Here is a 16,450-nt window from a genome sequence, read left to right on the forward strand (position 1 = left end):
GGTAGACTATCCATAATTACAACTGTTTGATACTACGTCATACTTCCTTAATTATATTTACTTTGGAATCAGAGTGTTGTTCTGCTGCCAGGCTGGAAAGCAGTGGTGGGATGATGGCTCACTGTGACCTTAAACTCCTGTACTCAAGCAATCCCTCCCCACTCAGCCTTCTGAATAGCTAGGACTGCAGGCGTATGCCTACCCCTGGGTAATTAAAAATATATATATTTTTAGAGACTGAATCTTGCTATGTTGCCCAGGCTGGTCTCGAACTCCTGGCTTCAAGCAATCCTCCTGCCCCAGCCTCCCAAAGCTCTGGGATTACAGATATGTCCCATTGCACCTGGCCCTTCCTTAAATCTAAGATCTCGCAATGTTTCATAGAATTTCAATATGAATTTCATTATTAAAATTAAATCAAATGAAAGATAAAATCCCTGCAGAATAGTAAAAATTTACCACCCCATTCCAAACCTACTGTCTCTATTCCAAAGTGCTATTGGAATATGCCTCTATGCTTTTAGCTTTCAGTTAAGGTAGTACATGTATCAGAAGAGATACATTTTGTTGACAGTCAGAAACCTTATCACTCATTTCACACCAGAATTCTTGTATGTGTAACATAATGTTCCTTTTTAAAATAATAACATATCTTATGATTCTCACCTGCCATAGTGTACAAAATCTGAAGCATAATCCATATCACAGCCCTTCCCTTGCATCAGTGTCCATACACTCCAAATCAAATTGATCTGTATTACCTTTTTAATCACAAGATAGGATTCTAATCACAGGGCCAGTGAGACTGTTCCATTTCTTATCTAGAACTTAGAATATTTGAAGCCATCCTCCCTCCTTACAAACCATAATTATCTGTCAAGGTTCAGTGCAGAGAACAAAAACTCTCTTAACTATTTCAAGACATATATTGCAGTAAATTAGTGCTTTTGAAATTGGTAGGTGGGCTGTAAAAGCAATGAGGACACTTCTGGACTAGTGATTTCAAGGTAAACTCCCATAATGATGACCCAGAGATAGAGAAATGACAGTTGCTGAAACCAATGATGCTGCCAACAGTGCTACCTCAAAGTCACAGAATCTGAAACTAGACATGGGAACATGGAATCCAGCTGCAGCAAGCATGATAGAACTCGACTGCTTTACCTAGAATAACACGCAGCACACCACATACACACACGCACAGGCACGTGCAGGGATGCACACAGCTACATGAGTAGTACTCATTACATAATTAGTGTTCATCATTTAGGATTCATTTCAAAAAATCACATCTCACTAAGCCTGCTCCGATCTCTTATAGTATGTTGTTTCTTGGTTATGTTCTCATAGCACTTGTAAACGATTATTTCAAGTTTATTTGCTATCCATTTCTCTTGTCAGATAATGTCTCTGTGAGAAAAAGACCACATTTGTTAATTATTACAATGGTTATCAAAATGTGCTTTCTGGACAAAACAGTGTTAGTGTCACCTAAGAACGTGTGAAAAATGCAAATTCAAATCAACTCATACAGAAACTAGAATTGAGACTTAGCAATCTGTGCTTTAACAAGCCCTCCTAACGATTCTGACATACCACTAAAGCTCAGAATGACCAGATTCCTATATCCCATCGCTGTGTAATATACATGAGTGATGCTCAGTACATTTTCTTGAAATGTATTAAGCTCACGGAAATGGACTCTGAATAATCCTCACCAAAATACTGCTATTCTTAGTATAAAGAGCAGGCATTTTTCTCTAGGTTTGCTTGTCTCCCACTAAAGGCTATACTAAGGCTAATCTTAGTGAAGGTTTTTTGCCAGTAATAGTCACAGAGAAAGAGTTCATGATATACAAAATGATTTTATTAGATACCAAAACCTTTATTCACACCATTATATTTCTTTTGCAGCTTTAATTTTTAACATTATAACATTTACTGGCTCCTTTGGGTGACTAAATATCTTCACATGCACACTAGTTAAAAATAATTTCTAAGTAGAACTTAAAACTACAAGCTACTGCTCTAAGAAATGCGTAATTATGTTTATTTGCTCTCCTGTAGAATCCTGTTTACAAATAGCATCACTGCAAAGATTTACACGTGATTCCTAAATCTTTCAGGTTGTTCTACCATTAATCTTCTGGTGGGGTAGCAAGATAAACACTCCTAGTGAACACTTTGCTACATCTCTTAAATGAGATTTCTCTCCAGTTTGAGTTCTTTGTAAAATAAGTGATGCACTTGGAACTGAAGTCCTCCCTCAATTTTTAAATTTTCTACATTCATACAGTGTCTCTCCTGTAGGAGTTTGTTGGAGATTCTTATTGCCTATAGTCTTTCCCATATTTGCTACATGTACAGGGTTTTATCCTAGTATGAGTATACTTATGTCAATTAAGGGATTAATACTGACAAAGGCTTTCCCACATTTATGGTCTTCATGTGATTTCTCTACAGTAAAAACTCTGATAAATAAAAACGTCTACATCATTGCTGAAAGTCTTCCCATATTCCCTACATTTATAAGACTTTTCCCTAGTATAAATTTTTCTGATGTTAAATGAGGATCTATGAACGAAGTTTACCATGCTAAACACTGCTTCATACACATTCTCTTGTGTAAGGTTTCTCACATGTACAGTGATTCATATGGTCTAGAGGCTTTTCCACACTTACCACACTACTGGGTTTCTCTCCATTATGTACTTTGATGGGCAGTAAGATTTCAGCCTTTGCTAAAAGCTTTCCCACACTCATTACATTTATATGGCTTTTCTCCAATGTGAATTCTCTGATGTACAGTAAGGTTTGAACTACAGCTGAAGGTCTTCCCACATTTAATACATTTGTAAGTTTTCTCTCCAGTATGAATTCTGTGATGTTGAAGCAGGGATGACCTATGACTGAAGGCTTTCCCACATATACTGCATTCGTAGGGTTTCAATCTAATGTGATTTCTCAAATGCATATTCAGTGATTCAAGCTGGCTGAAGGATTTCCTGCATTTCTAAACTTCAAAGGGATTTTCTTCAGTATGAATACTCTGTTGAACAAGAAATGACAGGCTACTAAAGACTTTCAGGTATTTATTGCATTCATATTGTTTCTCCATAGTGTGAATTATTTGATGTTGAGTAAGGTGTGAGCTACAGCAAAAAGCTTTCCCACATTCTCTATATTCATAAGGCTTTTCTGATGGTGAATGAGAGATGACCTATGAATGAAGGCCTTTCCATGTATACGACACTCATAGTGGTTTTTTTTTTCTTTTTTTTTTTTTTACTCATAGCGTTTTTTCTTGCATATGAATTTTTAGATGTTGAACAAGAAGGGACACACGACTAAAAGACTTTCCACAGTTCATACATTCATATGGTTTCTCTCCAGTGTGAGTGCTCTGATGGTTAGTAAGTGATGAGCCATGGCTAAAGGCCTTCCCACATTCAATGCATTTGTAAGGTTTCTCTCCACTATGATTTATCTGATGTCGTTTAAGGGATGAGCCACGGCTAAAAGTCCTCCCACATTCACGACATTCATAGGCCTTCTCTCCTGTATGAATTTTCCAGTGGCGATTGAGGATTGACTGTTTGCCAAAGGCTTTCCCACATTCACTGCATGTATAGGTTTTCTCTCTATTACAAGTCTGGTGAGGAGATTTGCTCTGGTTAAAGGCTGCTCCACTTTCATTAGAATTCAAAAGTTTCTTTCCACCACTGAGTCTCTCATTTTTTATAACTGACTTTTTGGGTAAATTCTTCTTTAATATATCATATTTGTGTGAATTCCCTTCAGCAAAATTTTTTTGTGGTTCAGAAAGAGTAGACTTTGAATGAAAGGTGTTTCTAAATGTGTCATATTTATAACTGTCCCCAGTGGGGCCTTCTCTAGAGGTGAGAGTTGCTGGTCTGAAATGTTCTACGTAAATTTCATGCTTCCAACTTCTCTATATATTGCAAATTCTTATTAGAATTTGAAAATTCGTAATTTTGTTTTAAAACATTTTCTACTGTTACTGTTTGGAGTGAATCTTCCTCATAAATATCCTTCTTTGTTGATAATTCCTTGTTTTCCCATCTTGATTCCCAATCTGAAATACATCAAGAAAGCACAGCACTGCTTTTTCTTTTTTTCACTTCTTGAAAAGACACTTCTATGGTGGAATTAGGAGAAATGGACAAGAAATGAAGTCCCCAGAAAACACATAGTTCAGACAACTCAAATATTTCAATGATTTCTGAACAATGCTCAAATGAAGCAGAGAATACAAAGTTCACAGAAGGAGTGATAACAGAAATGGGTAAAATATACATAATAGATAAAACAGTATGTGAAAAAAATGAAACTATCAGAAATAAAATGTGGAAGGCATTCTGGATTCCAAGTCATCTCTTTGTGCCCATATTCACATGTGAAAGACTGCATTTTGTCTCATAGCCTTTTCCTCCAACCTTCCATTAATCTCAATTTGCTGCCAGATTAACACACTTAAAATACAGAATTGATACTACTACATTAAACAGCTGCAGTAAAAACAAAATAATCTAAGTGCTCTTTATGGCTGACAAACATTTAGGCCTTCTGAGGTTATGAAGAAACTGTGAATCATATCACTTATTAGACATTAGAAAATATTATTCCTAGGAACATATTTTATATGTTCTTTACTTCCTCTAATATGTTCATATTTCATCTACAAAGCTCAGCTTTAGAAAAGTGATTTTCCCTCTAATTGACAGCTTTTCTTAGCTAAAAGTATCAGTATGTTTTTCCTTATGTAGATTTAAGAAAGAATAATTTGCCTTACTTTGTCATGAATAGAGTAACAATTTGAATTATTATGATGGCAAAAACCTCTAAACTTGATTAGGTGATATGAGTGACACAGATAATAATTTGGGATAGAGAAACAATTATTTTGAAAATCTAAGCTAAATATTTCGTTTTATATTTTTCATTTATATTTGAGATATTTGGAGATAGTATTCCTAAAATGCCTCCACACTCACTATAAACATCTTTAACAAAATCTTCCTTAGTCTCGTTCACCATGACTCACCTGGAATCATACCTTTTGACAGTTTTTTCTCCACCATCCAGGGCTCTCTCCCATCCTCCAACAATGTGATCACATATGGCTTAGTTACGGAAAGACCTGCTTACAGGAAGAATATAGAATTGTTTAAGCTGTGGTCCTCTATTATGAGAGGCCATCACAAGAGGGACCACAAGAAGGGATAAAGGGTATTCACTGAAATGGAAAGATAAGCTTCAGGGAGGGCACAACAGAGCTGCACATTTCCTTGGGAACATGGTACGGAAATTCAGCCATTTACTTAGGAGGCTCTTCAGCAATTCAGAGTGGCAAAAGAGCCCCTATTGGAGTGGATGGGGTAATATCCTTACTTACAGACACCAGGTTCTTGTAATTCTGGACCATCACATCCTTGTATAAGTCCCTCTGAGCAGAATGGAGTCATCCCCACTCTTCAGGAGAGAAGTCTATAGCCACATCACTAAATGTCACCTGAAATAGCAAATATATTTAGGCTCAGCCATAGCCCAGACCTCTTCTGTCACTGATGAAGGGGTAAAATTAGCCTGCTTGTGGAAGAAATGGAACAAGATTCAGGAGTTGTGACAAAAATTGGGAATGTGATCTTAGTTAAGTAATAATAGGACAGTTATGTAGATGGAATTCTTACATAATAAGGGGGACAGTTATGTGCTTAGGATTATTATACAATAAGGGTGAGAGACAAATATGAGAGCTTTGCTTCAGTAGAATTTTTTGTTAAAAGTTATAGAATTACATGAATTTTTAAAAATCAACATTTAACATTAGACAGCATACAGTCAAGTATTTGGTTATATCTTTTATAGTTTAAGTACTAGGTAAGTAATTAAAAAATGAGGCTAAAGCGATTGTCTCTCAAACAAGATACTCAGGATGATCCACTAAGGCTCACAAAAAATGGGTTCAGAAAAAAGATCTTTATATTAAAGACTGATAGACATTAATATACATTTTGGTAAATTCTTCTTTAATATATCGTATTTGTGTGAATTCCCTTCAGCAGAATTTTTTTGTGGTTCAGAAAGAGTAGACTTTGAATGAAAGGTGCTTCTAAATGTGTCATATTTGTAACTGTCCCCAGTGGGGCTTTCTCTAGAGGTGAGAGTTGCTGGTTTGAAATATTCTACAGAAATTTACGGTTTGATTGTGTCTCCCAAAAAGCATGTATTGAACTTAATCGCTGTTCAAACAGTATTGAGAGGTGAGATCTTTAGGAGACGATTAGGCCTTGAGGGCTCTGTCCTCATCAGTGGATTAATGTCATCATCGTGGGAGTGGGTTCCTTATTTAAAAAATTAGTCCGAGGCCCCTTTTACCTCTCTCTCTTCTCTTTGCCCATCCACCATAGAAGGACACAACAACACAGCCCTTGCCAGACACCTTCCTTGATCTTGGACTTCCCAGGCTCCAAAACTATGAGAAGTCATAGGAGCACAATCCCTACCGTGAACTGCGCATGCAAGGGATTGAGGCTGCACGCTCCTTATGAGAATCTGACTAATGTCTGAGGATCTGAGGTGGAACAGCTTACGCCCAAACCACCACCTCCCACTCCTGTGGAAAAACTGTCTTCCATGAAACTGATCCCTGGTGCCCAAAGGGTTGGGCACCCCTGCCACAGACAGTCCTTAACTAGGACCTGAAACTAAGGGGAAAAAAATAAAAGGGTACATTTCAAAGAAAATATTCTAAGGAAATGCTCACAGATATGCTTAGAAATTCCTCTCAGTAGTACTCATTTCATTTAATATATCATATTTGTGTGAATTCCCTTCAGCAGAATTTTTTTGTGGTTCAGAAAGAGTAGACTTTGAATGAAAGGTACTTCTAAATGTGTCATATTTGTAACTGTCCCCAGTGGGGCTTTCTCTAGAGGTGAGAGTTTTATTTCTCTACAGGCGAGAGTATTATTTAAAATAGTAAAACTTTAGAAGCTTAAATATTCAATAATAGCTTATTGGCTAGTCAAATTATAATATGTGCAAAAAATACATCCATTTAATACAGCATTATTACTGTCTTTGATTTGTGAAACAGACTGATCTACTGTGGTAATTTGTCAGCTCCGAGAGTTAAAGAGTACTAGCACTTATTTAAATTGCTTATGCTTTCTTTTCTACAGTGCTGCAATCCTCAATACAGGAGCCACGAGTCAATTTGGGTACCTACATTTAAATTAATTAAAATGTAAAAATAAAATAAATAAAATTTAAAATTCAGTTCCTCAGTTGCTTAAGCTACAGTTCAATTACTCAACAGTCATACAGGGCTGGTGGCTACTGTACTGACCAGTACACATGCAGAGCACTTCCACCACTGCAGAAAGTTCTCTTATACAATACTACACTAGATCATGAAGTTCTGTGTGTCAGTGCACACCAAAATCCATGTACAACTTTTCCTAACAGGTACTTCATAAGCATTTAGAAGATGAACCAATGAATGGTTTGGCATTAGTTCACTTTATCCTTTTTTTTTTTTTTTAAGAGACAGGGTCTTGCTGTGTTGCTAGACTGGAGTACAGTGACATAATCATAGCTCACTGCAGCCTCACACCCCTGAGCTCAAGCAATCTTCCCACCTCATCAGCCTCCTGAGTAGCTGGGACAACAGATATGTATCAATATGCCAGTTTTTCAATTCTAATTATCTAATTTTTCCAAGAAAATATACTTCACTCAACATGTACATCTGCTACTCACATCCCCTCCTACGCAAGCTTCACCTTCCATGCCATGATTCTGCCCCACCAGTTCTTCATTACTCATCTTATTCACTCCACAATTATTTACTAAGCATCTATCTGGTGCCAGGTATCACTCTGGGTACTGAAGCTATAACAGACAACAAAAAAGAAAAAACTTTCCGCCCACCAGGAACAGACAATGAGCACATGCATAAAATGAACATAAGTACATCAGTGAGTGAGTGACACGTGCCGTGGAAAACAACAAAGCAGTGATGGAGGAGTGGAAGTGCTAGGCGAGGGAAGGTGACTGCAATTGCAAATAGGCGTTCAGGGAAGCTCTTCTGTGAAAGTAACCATGGAACAAACACATGAAGAAGGTAAGAATGCAAGCTTGTGCATATGTCGGGGAAGAATATTCCACGTGGATGGCACAGCAACTGGTGACAGTGGCTGGAGCTCACAGGAATGAGGAGGCAGAGAAGGAAGGTGGGATCAGAGAGGTAATGGCCTAATTGTGCAAAGAGATTATTGCAGAAGTGACTCTGAGTTAGAGACATTGAAAAATTTTAAGTTAAGGAATGACAGAAATTTATGTAAGGATAGGATCACGGTGACTGCTGTACTGAGAACAGACTGATGAGGGTTAAGGGCAGATGCAAGGAATCCAGCTAGGAGGCTACCACAATAATCCAGGTGTTTGGACTGGGGTGGTAGTGGTGGTGGAGGTGATAGGGTAATGAATGGTCAGATTCTGTATACAGTGTATTGTTTATATCCAACTAGAGGACCTGAATATGAGCAATGAGTGAAAGGGAAGAATCAAGGATGACTGCAAACATCTCTTGACTTGAGACCACATGGTACGACAACCATAAAGCAAATAACCTTACATTCCAAACTTGCATCGTGAATTACAGTTTAAAAATGTTGGCAAGATTAGAACATCTTCTAGCAGAAAACTGTAGAAAAGAGGACCACTGGGTGAGAAGGACAATACCTTGGAGCTCTCCGGTGGGCTCCATCCTTCTTATAGTGAAAGGAACCATAGATCCAGTCCCTTAAATGGACTTGATTTGGTTGGAACAGGCAGGAGAAGCAAAGCAAACTGATAAAAGTTGTTTCAGGAAGATTTGGGGACACATCGACTTACTTGAGACATTACTCTGCAATTTCCAATAGCCAACAGAGTCCTCTTTCCAGGCTATCTTAGAGCTGGGCAGTGTCCTGAGGGCACAGAAGGGCAGGAAAAAGCAGTTATGAAAAATCAGGCTTATGTTGCGGCACCTGTGACACACCTTAATGGAAAGGTACACTGGTAATCACTCTCCGGGGCCCCAATCTCTCCCTGGGAACTAACTGGGTGTTTCTCCACAAGGGCTAACCGTTTACCAGGTGCCACCTGGGAGGAAAATCAATTATTCTGCACATAAAAGACTCATAAAATAACAGTAGTAACTTTATCAGCTCGTTCAATCTTGACCAATGCACGGTGGGCATTCACATTATTCCAGATCTCTTTTTAAACGATGACGAAACTGAAAATTCCAAGATACTGAACCCATTTGTTCAAGGTTACACAACTGCAAAGCACCAACTTCATGACGACATAACCCAAAGACAACTGTGGCTGGCGTCTGCTCAGGCGCCCACTTCGCTCTCACAACAGCGCCAAGAGGTCGATGCCGTCATCACCTCGCGTTTACACAGCACGACACGAAGGCCAGGAAAAGCCAAGGCTCCGGCCAGGGTCACACCACGAGGCATACCCAGGGCCTGAGCCCCACCGCCACCCCCGGGACCCGCACTGGCCGGAGTCCTCAACGGGGCCTCACCGTCCCCGCAGGCGCCCCGAGCCCGCATCTCTGCGGACAGGACGCACCGCGTAGCTGGTGAGCGGGCAACGGCCGCCGACCTCCGGGAACAACACTGCCCAGAATCGTTCCTCAGCCTGGGAGTCCCCGCCAGGCCTGAGGCTATCGCGAGACTGACCCAGTGCACCGCCTAAGGCCAAGCCACATTTTCTAGAATCCTCCGCGTGCGGGACAAAAGTGCCGAGTGCAGCGAACCGCAAGCACCGGAAGACCACACTTCCCAAGAGTCTCTGCGGCGGCGCGGACCTGGTCAGCTGCGGGCAAACCGGTCTTGGCTTGGTAAGAAACTAAACTGCCTGGGGCTGTCGTCTCAGTGCCGGCTAGTTAGAACCACGCGCGAAGTGTTCTGGGGCACACAGTCCTGTGGTGAATGATACACCTCGGAACCGAGGGCCACCCAGTGGCGCCCGGACCAAGAAATTACACTTTCCAGAAAACTCTGCAGCCGCCCTAAGGTCTTCCGGGTCATTCATTTGCTCACACAAACGTTTCCCTCCGGGACGTAGGCAGCACTTGCTGGTACTGCGCAAGTGCTCGCCGGTGCTAGCAAAGGGGCTTCTCTCATCCCAAACCCTGCTGCTGTGCTGTCCACCTTTTGAGGTCTTTTTGTGTTTTTGGCACTCATTTGCCCAAGACGATAGCTCACAAAAGGTCCTGTGACCCGACTGTCACAACTGTAGTTCTCCGGCCAAGGACATTTCCTGGAAATGCATGCAGACACGTATATGTGACACTAATGACAGCCGTTCTGACGTGCGTCACGTCCCCTGGGAGGACTTGGAAATACTGAACTTGAGTGAGCACTGGGAGGATGGAGACCCTCATCCTGGGAGGAGTCACTCCTCCTGCAGCCATCAGAGCCTGTCGCCCCCTCTCCCCAGAAGTGCTTCTTAGGCCCTGACCTTGCCCGGCCCACCCACAAGGGCAATGGACCTCTCTGTATGCAAGCCAGAGCCGTCTACTGTTTGTGTATATTTGGCTTGTTTACTTTCTTTCTTTTTTTTTTTTTTTTTTTTGAGACGGAGTCTTGCTCTGTCGCCCAGGCTGGAGCGCTGGAGTGCAGTGGCACGATCTCGGCTCACTGCAAGCTCCGCCTCCCGGGTTCACGCCATTCTCCTGCCTCAGCCTCCCGAGTAGCTGGGACTACTGGCGCCTGCCACTACGCCCGGCTAATTTTTTGTATTTTTTAGTAGAGACGGGGTTTCACCGTGTTAGGCAGGATAGTCTCGATCTCCTGACCTCATGATCCGCCCGCCTCGGCCTCCCAGAGTGCAGGGATTACAGGAGTGAGCCACCGCGCCCGGCATACTTTCTTTTTAACATTTAAATTAAATGTTAATTGACCTCATTCATTTTAAAAATTATAAATAGTGTGGCTATAGACTTTTTAGTACTTGGTAAGTACTGACCTGCATGATCGTGAAGCGGTGCTTCTGTTACCAGAAAGGGGTCCCAGTCTAGACTCCAAGAGAGGGTTCTTAAATCTCAGGCAGGAAAAATCCGTGGGCGTCCACAGTGCAAAGCCAAAGCAAGTTTATTAAGAAGGTAAAGACACAAAAGAATGGGTACTTCACTGGCAGAGCAGCAGCTTGGGCTGTTGGAATAAGGATACTTGTAGTTATTTCTTGATGATATGCTAAACAAGGGGTGGTTTATTCACGAGTTTTCTGGGAAAAAGGTGGCAGTTTCCCGGAGCTGAGGGCTTCCTCGCTTTTTAAACCATACAGGGTAACTTCTGAACCTTACCATGGCATTTGTAAATTGCCATGGCCCTGGTGGGAGTGTCTCTTAGCGTGCTAATGCATATAATTAGCATATAATGAGCAGTGAGAGCTACCAAAGGTCACTCTCCTTGCTATCTTGATTTTGGTGGGTTTTGGCCAGCTTCTTTACTGCAACCTGTTTAACCAGCAAGACTTTTATGACCTGTGTCTTGTGCGGACCTCCAGTGTTATCCTGTGACTTAGAATGCCTTAACTGTCTGGGAAGTAGGTCTCAGCTTTGTTTTACCCAGGCCCCATTCAAGATGGAGTCGCTTTGGCTCTGACACTTCTACCTTGGTGTATCCTGTGGATGTGGTGGTGAGTTCCTATAGCAGCCATAGTTTTAAAAAACATTGTGGCATCAGCTGGCTTCCTCTCAAGGCTCAGAGTATGTAATAAGGAAAGACTGGATTGTGCAAAGTATGTTCCCATTTATGACTTTACTGTACAATGATGAATTGTTTTCCAAAGTTGTACCAATTTTCACTCCCACTAGAGTTTATGGTTATTTTGGTTGCCAACTCTTACTGCCAACACTGGATTTGTGAAACTTTAAAATTTTGATAATTTACTAGGTGTGAAATCATAACTCGTGGCTTAAAGTTGCATTGTTTAATTCTTAACGAGATTGAGAGTCTTTTCAAATGTCTGTTGGCCTTAGTATTGTCTTCTCTGAGAACTGCAGGTCTTTTGGTTAATGTTCTTTTGGATTGATGACCTTTTTAGTATTAAAATGCAGGAGACATAGAAAAAAATGAGATTTTAAGGAGAGAGTGCAGTGACTAGGTTATTAAGATTATTTTCCACTTAGAATCCTGAGCTTTCAACTGAAGTAGTAACTGAATGTGTTTTCTGGAGCTTGGCATAATGTTTCTGGTTATGAAATTCTTAAAATCTTTCCTGCTTGGGATTTGCTGAACAACCTGAATCTGTGACGTGCCATCTTCGGTGCTCAGCAAACACTTCCTCTCTCATGTATTGCCTCTTGCCCATTCTTTCTCTCCCTTGAGAACCCCAATTCATTATAAGGCAGGTATTACCACTCTGTATCCTCCAGGTGTCTTAAATTCTCTGTAATTTCCATCCTTCAATCTCTGCGTTGCATTCTGAATAATTTATTCCGATCTATTGCCCATTCATAATTGTCTCTCCAGGACACTTTAATTTCAATTTTTCAAAAAAAATTTTTTAACATGGTAGGCATAGTTGCTTCATAATATGTATCTGATAATGGCAATAACTGAAGATTTTATGGGCCCCTTTGGATGTTCATTTTTAAATTCTTCAATCAGTTTGGTTGCTTCCTTTTTTGTTGGTTATCTTTGTCCTTGAAAAGAGATTTCAGGGAGCTTCCCTATATCCTTAGATGAAAGTGCCTTTCTCTTCTAGAGATTATATACTTTTTTTTTTCAGACAAAACTAAGATCCCTACCACTCTGGAACCACTTTAAACCACACTTAAGACATAAAGTCCCTGCTCAATCCATCCAGAAAAGCTTACATAGGGATTCTTCATTGTTGCTGCTTTTCCTCATGAGCTCCCTGGAAGAATTGTGGTGGCTTCCCATTGTGAGTCCTCCGATATTTGGAATATGAGTTAAGTTCATGAGTGGAGAGAGAGCCAACATTAAAGCACTAGATGTGACTCAGGGCATAGGTGAGAAGAACTTTAAATGGAGGGCTAGTCCTTTTGTTTCAATAGCTATGTCTGGCCATCTCGTAAAAAGCATTCCTGTGATGCTAAAGCCCTAACTTGTGAGTGCTCCATTGTAGGGAAAGCAGTAGTCTAGGAAAGCCAAAGAATGTCGTCTTAAGTACAGCTCCATTTTGAGACTAGCAAAGTACATTCCTTGCTGGTCATGAGCCATAGTCATGGGGTGTTTATAGTTGAGGAAACAGCCTAAAGATACCTACAGGGACGCTCCTACAACAGTGCAGAGTCCAGATGTCCCAGTACCCATAACAATGTATGCTTTCAAGATAATAGCTATGCTTTGATGTATTTACACACTAGAATGTCAAGGCTAGTTTAAATGAATACAGTAATAAATTTTGTCATTGTGCCTGCTCACCCACGCATAGACACAGTTTAGCTTAGTTTTTTTGTAGATAAGACCCCTATATAAGAAAAACCTAAAACAAAGCCAGTGCATTCCCCCTCTTGCTTTCTGAGGGCTGCTCACTAATGGTGTCGCTTCTAATAAACTTGCTTCTTTCCTTTGGTTTTTTTGAGATGGAGTTTCGCTCTGTTGCCAGGTTGGAGTGCAGTGGTGCAATCTCGGCTCACTGTAACCTCTGCCTCCCAGGTTCAAGTGATTCTCCTGCCTCAGCCTCCTGAGTAGCTGGACCTACAGGCACGCGCCACCATGCCCAGCTAATTTTTGTATTTTTAGTAGAGATGGGGTTTCATCATGTTGGCCAGGATCGTCTCAATCTCTTGACCTTGTGATCTGCCTGCCTCAGCCTTCCAAAGTGCTGGGATTACAGTTGTGAGCTGCCTTGCCCAGCCTAAACTTGCTTCTTTCATTCCACTCTATGACTCACCTTAAATTCCTTCCTGAACCAGATCCAAGAACCCTGTCTTGGGGTCTAGATCGAGACCTCTTTTCTAGTGACACCATGACTTGCATTGTTAGCAGAAAGGTTAGAGGCACTGGAATAGAGACTGAGAAGGAGAAATTGGGTGTGAGGTAGAGAGAATCACGGGTATAAGCAAGTCTGTTTTAAACAAATATTATGCCAGACACTTGAGAAAGAAAATGGGGCAGAGAGAGAGAGAGAAATAAGGAGAAGGAAAACATTACATGCAATACTGAATCCACTCCCTTCCACTAGTTCTTAGCTGCCTTCTGTCCCTTTCCTATTTAAAATAATGCAGTATTTACAGTCAGTGATTTTTGCTATTGGGATTTTTCTGATCAAGGGCACATTTTAGAATATGAACTTGGGAGAATAAATGCCAGTTTATGTTGATGCTGAAGCTGTTTAAGATTCAGGGCATGCTATGATGTGAATGTCTGTCCCCTGCCCCTGCCACCAAATTCATATGTTGAAACCAAATCCCCAGTTTAATACTATTAAGAGGTGAGACCTTTGAGGAGATACTAAGTCATGAGGCTGGAGTTCTCGTGAATGGATTAGTGTCCTCATAAAAGAGGCCCAAACTTGTTTGCTCCTTTTGCCATTTGAGGATGTGGAAGAAAGTGTCGTGTATGAAGGGAGACAAGGTTTCTGATTTGTTTTTTGGTGGAAGTTTAGGTTCCAATGAGTCCCATATCAGATCAGCGCAGCAGCTGCTTAGCCTGTGGGAAAATTCATGGTTAATGGGTCACAAGGGAGTATGAGCCCTTAATCTGGCCTCCAGCACTTATGGGACGGGGACAAGAGCAAACATTTATGAAGATAAGTTAAGGCCTGAGTTGAGATACAGGCCTTTAGGGGTTTGTGTTTTGGACTGGAGGACAGAGGAGATCACCCCCTCCTGTAGGTGGAACATACCAGAGGACCTAGGTTTGGTTCCATCCTATCTAGGGAGGCCTCAGTAGCCATGCCCAGCTTGTGGGGTGCTGTGTCCATGACCCAAAGCATTATGAGCAGCTGGGTATGGAGGGGCACAGGCTCAGGGTCTGTGTCTCTGTATTTCCAGGAAAGCCCAGTAAGTAGCCATCATTTATTGTTTAAGAATGTATAGCATGAGGCCAAGAGGGAAATTTCTTGCATCAGAAGTCCTTGGGCAATTTATGGCCATCATATGTGGTCAAAGGCTCCAGGAGGGATAAGAGGAGGTTGTCAAAACCTCTACAGTGAAGGAGGCTTTGAGAGCAGTAACAGGAGTACCTACCTATTTTTTTTTTTCTGAGACAGGGTTCTGCTCTGTCACCCAGACTGGAGTGCACTGGCACAATCACAGCTCACAGTAGCCTCAACCTCCTGGGCCCAAGTAATCCTCCTACCTCAGCCTCCTGAGAAGCTGGGACCACAGGTGCATGCCACCATGCCCAGCTAGGGGTTTTTCATTATTATTTTCATTTAGTAGAGATGGGGACTCCCTATTTTGCCCAGGATGGTCTCAAACTCCTGACTCAAGCGATCCTCCCCACTTGGACTCCCAAAGCATTGGGATTACAGGCATGAGCCACTGCTCCCAGCCTGGGCTACTGATTTTAATTTGGAAGTAAAATTTGTAAATGTGGAACATGTTGCCACCAGGACCCAAAATGTACTAAAAGATTGGACTTATATGTCCTTAATGAATGTTTCAAATGAGTCTCCTGGGAGGAGCATGTTATTAATATCATGTCATACCTGTGCTCTTAGAGAAAGAAAGATGGATGCAGTTCAGATCTTGTCTGCAAATATTGTACATGATGCCAAAGCTGACGAGGTACCCTCTGGGTAGCCTGGGAAAGGTGTGTTGCATGCCTTCAGAGGTGGAGATAAATTGCAGTAGAGAGGCTGTTGGAATTGGCACTGAACAGATCATGTTAGCCAAATCTATAAGAGCAAAATATATACCAGTTGTTGACTGAGTAGAATCAGCAATTTTAATAATATTGGATATTGGCTATGGAGGCCTCAATGGATGGGACCACAGCATTAAGGTGTAGTAATCCATCAGGAATTTTATGCTGTATAGAGAAGAATAAAAACTTAAAAGATAGGAAATAAACTAAATGAAAAAAATAAACTAAAATATGTAGCTGGGCAAAATGTATTATATTAATGCCCAAAGTATGAGGGTTGGAAAAGGGAGAGTTTAATTTAATTAATGCAGAGACTATGACCAAGGAAAAGTGGACGTGTACTTTTATTGTTAAATTGTGTGATGAATAATGCAATTGACCATCATAAATAGAAATTCAACTGCATGAAGCATCAATATCTTATAGCCCATCCTGAGGCTATCCAGATGCTCTACCTTAAGTACCTCTTTAGCATAAACTCAGGTGTCATCAGTGGGGCTCACTATTAATAACAAAAGACATTCCTGTCACTCAGTACATTCAAGGGGTGTCAGCACTCCGAGAGGAAGTGGTGACAAAAA

The 16,450-nt window shown here is 41.1% G+C and overlaps 1 protein-coding gene and 1 pseudogene across 5 annotated transcripts in view; one reads left to right on the forward strand and one right to left on the reverse strand.

The window, feature by feature from the left end:
- The window catches only part of WTI (WT1 interacting protein), an 82,252-nt gene that overhangs the window by 50,666 nt on the left and 15,136 nt on the right, over positions 1-16,450 (forward strand). The gene's annotated exons all lie outside the window — the stretch shown is intronic.
- LOC105495557 (zinc finger protein 181-like) lies at positions 2,273-5,461 on the reverse strand (annotated as a pseudogene).

Source organism: Macaca nemestrina, chromosome 20, assembly GCF_043159975.1.
Source record: "Macaca nemestrina isolate mMacNem1 chromosome 20, mMacNem.hap1, whole genome shotgun sequence".
NCBI lineage: Eukaryota > Metazoa > Chordata > Mammalia > Primates > Cercopithecidae > Macaca > Macaca nemestrina.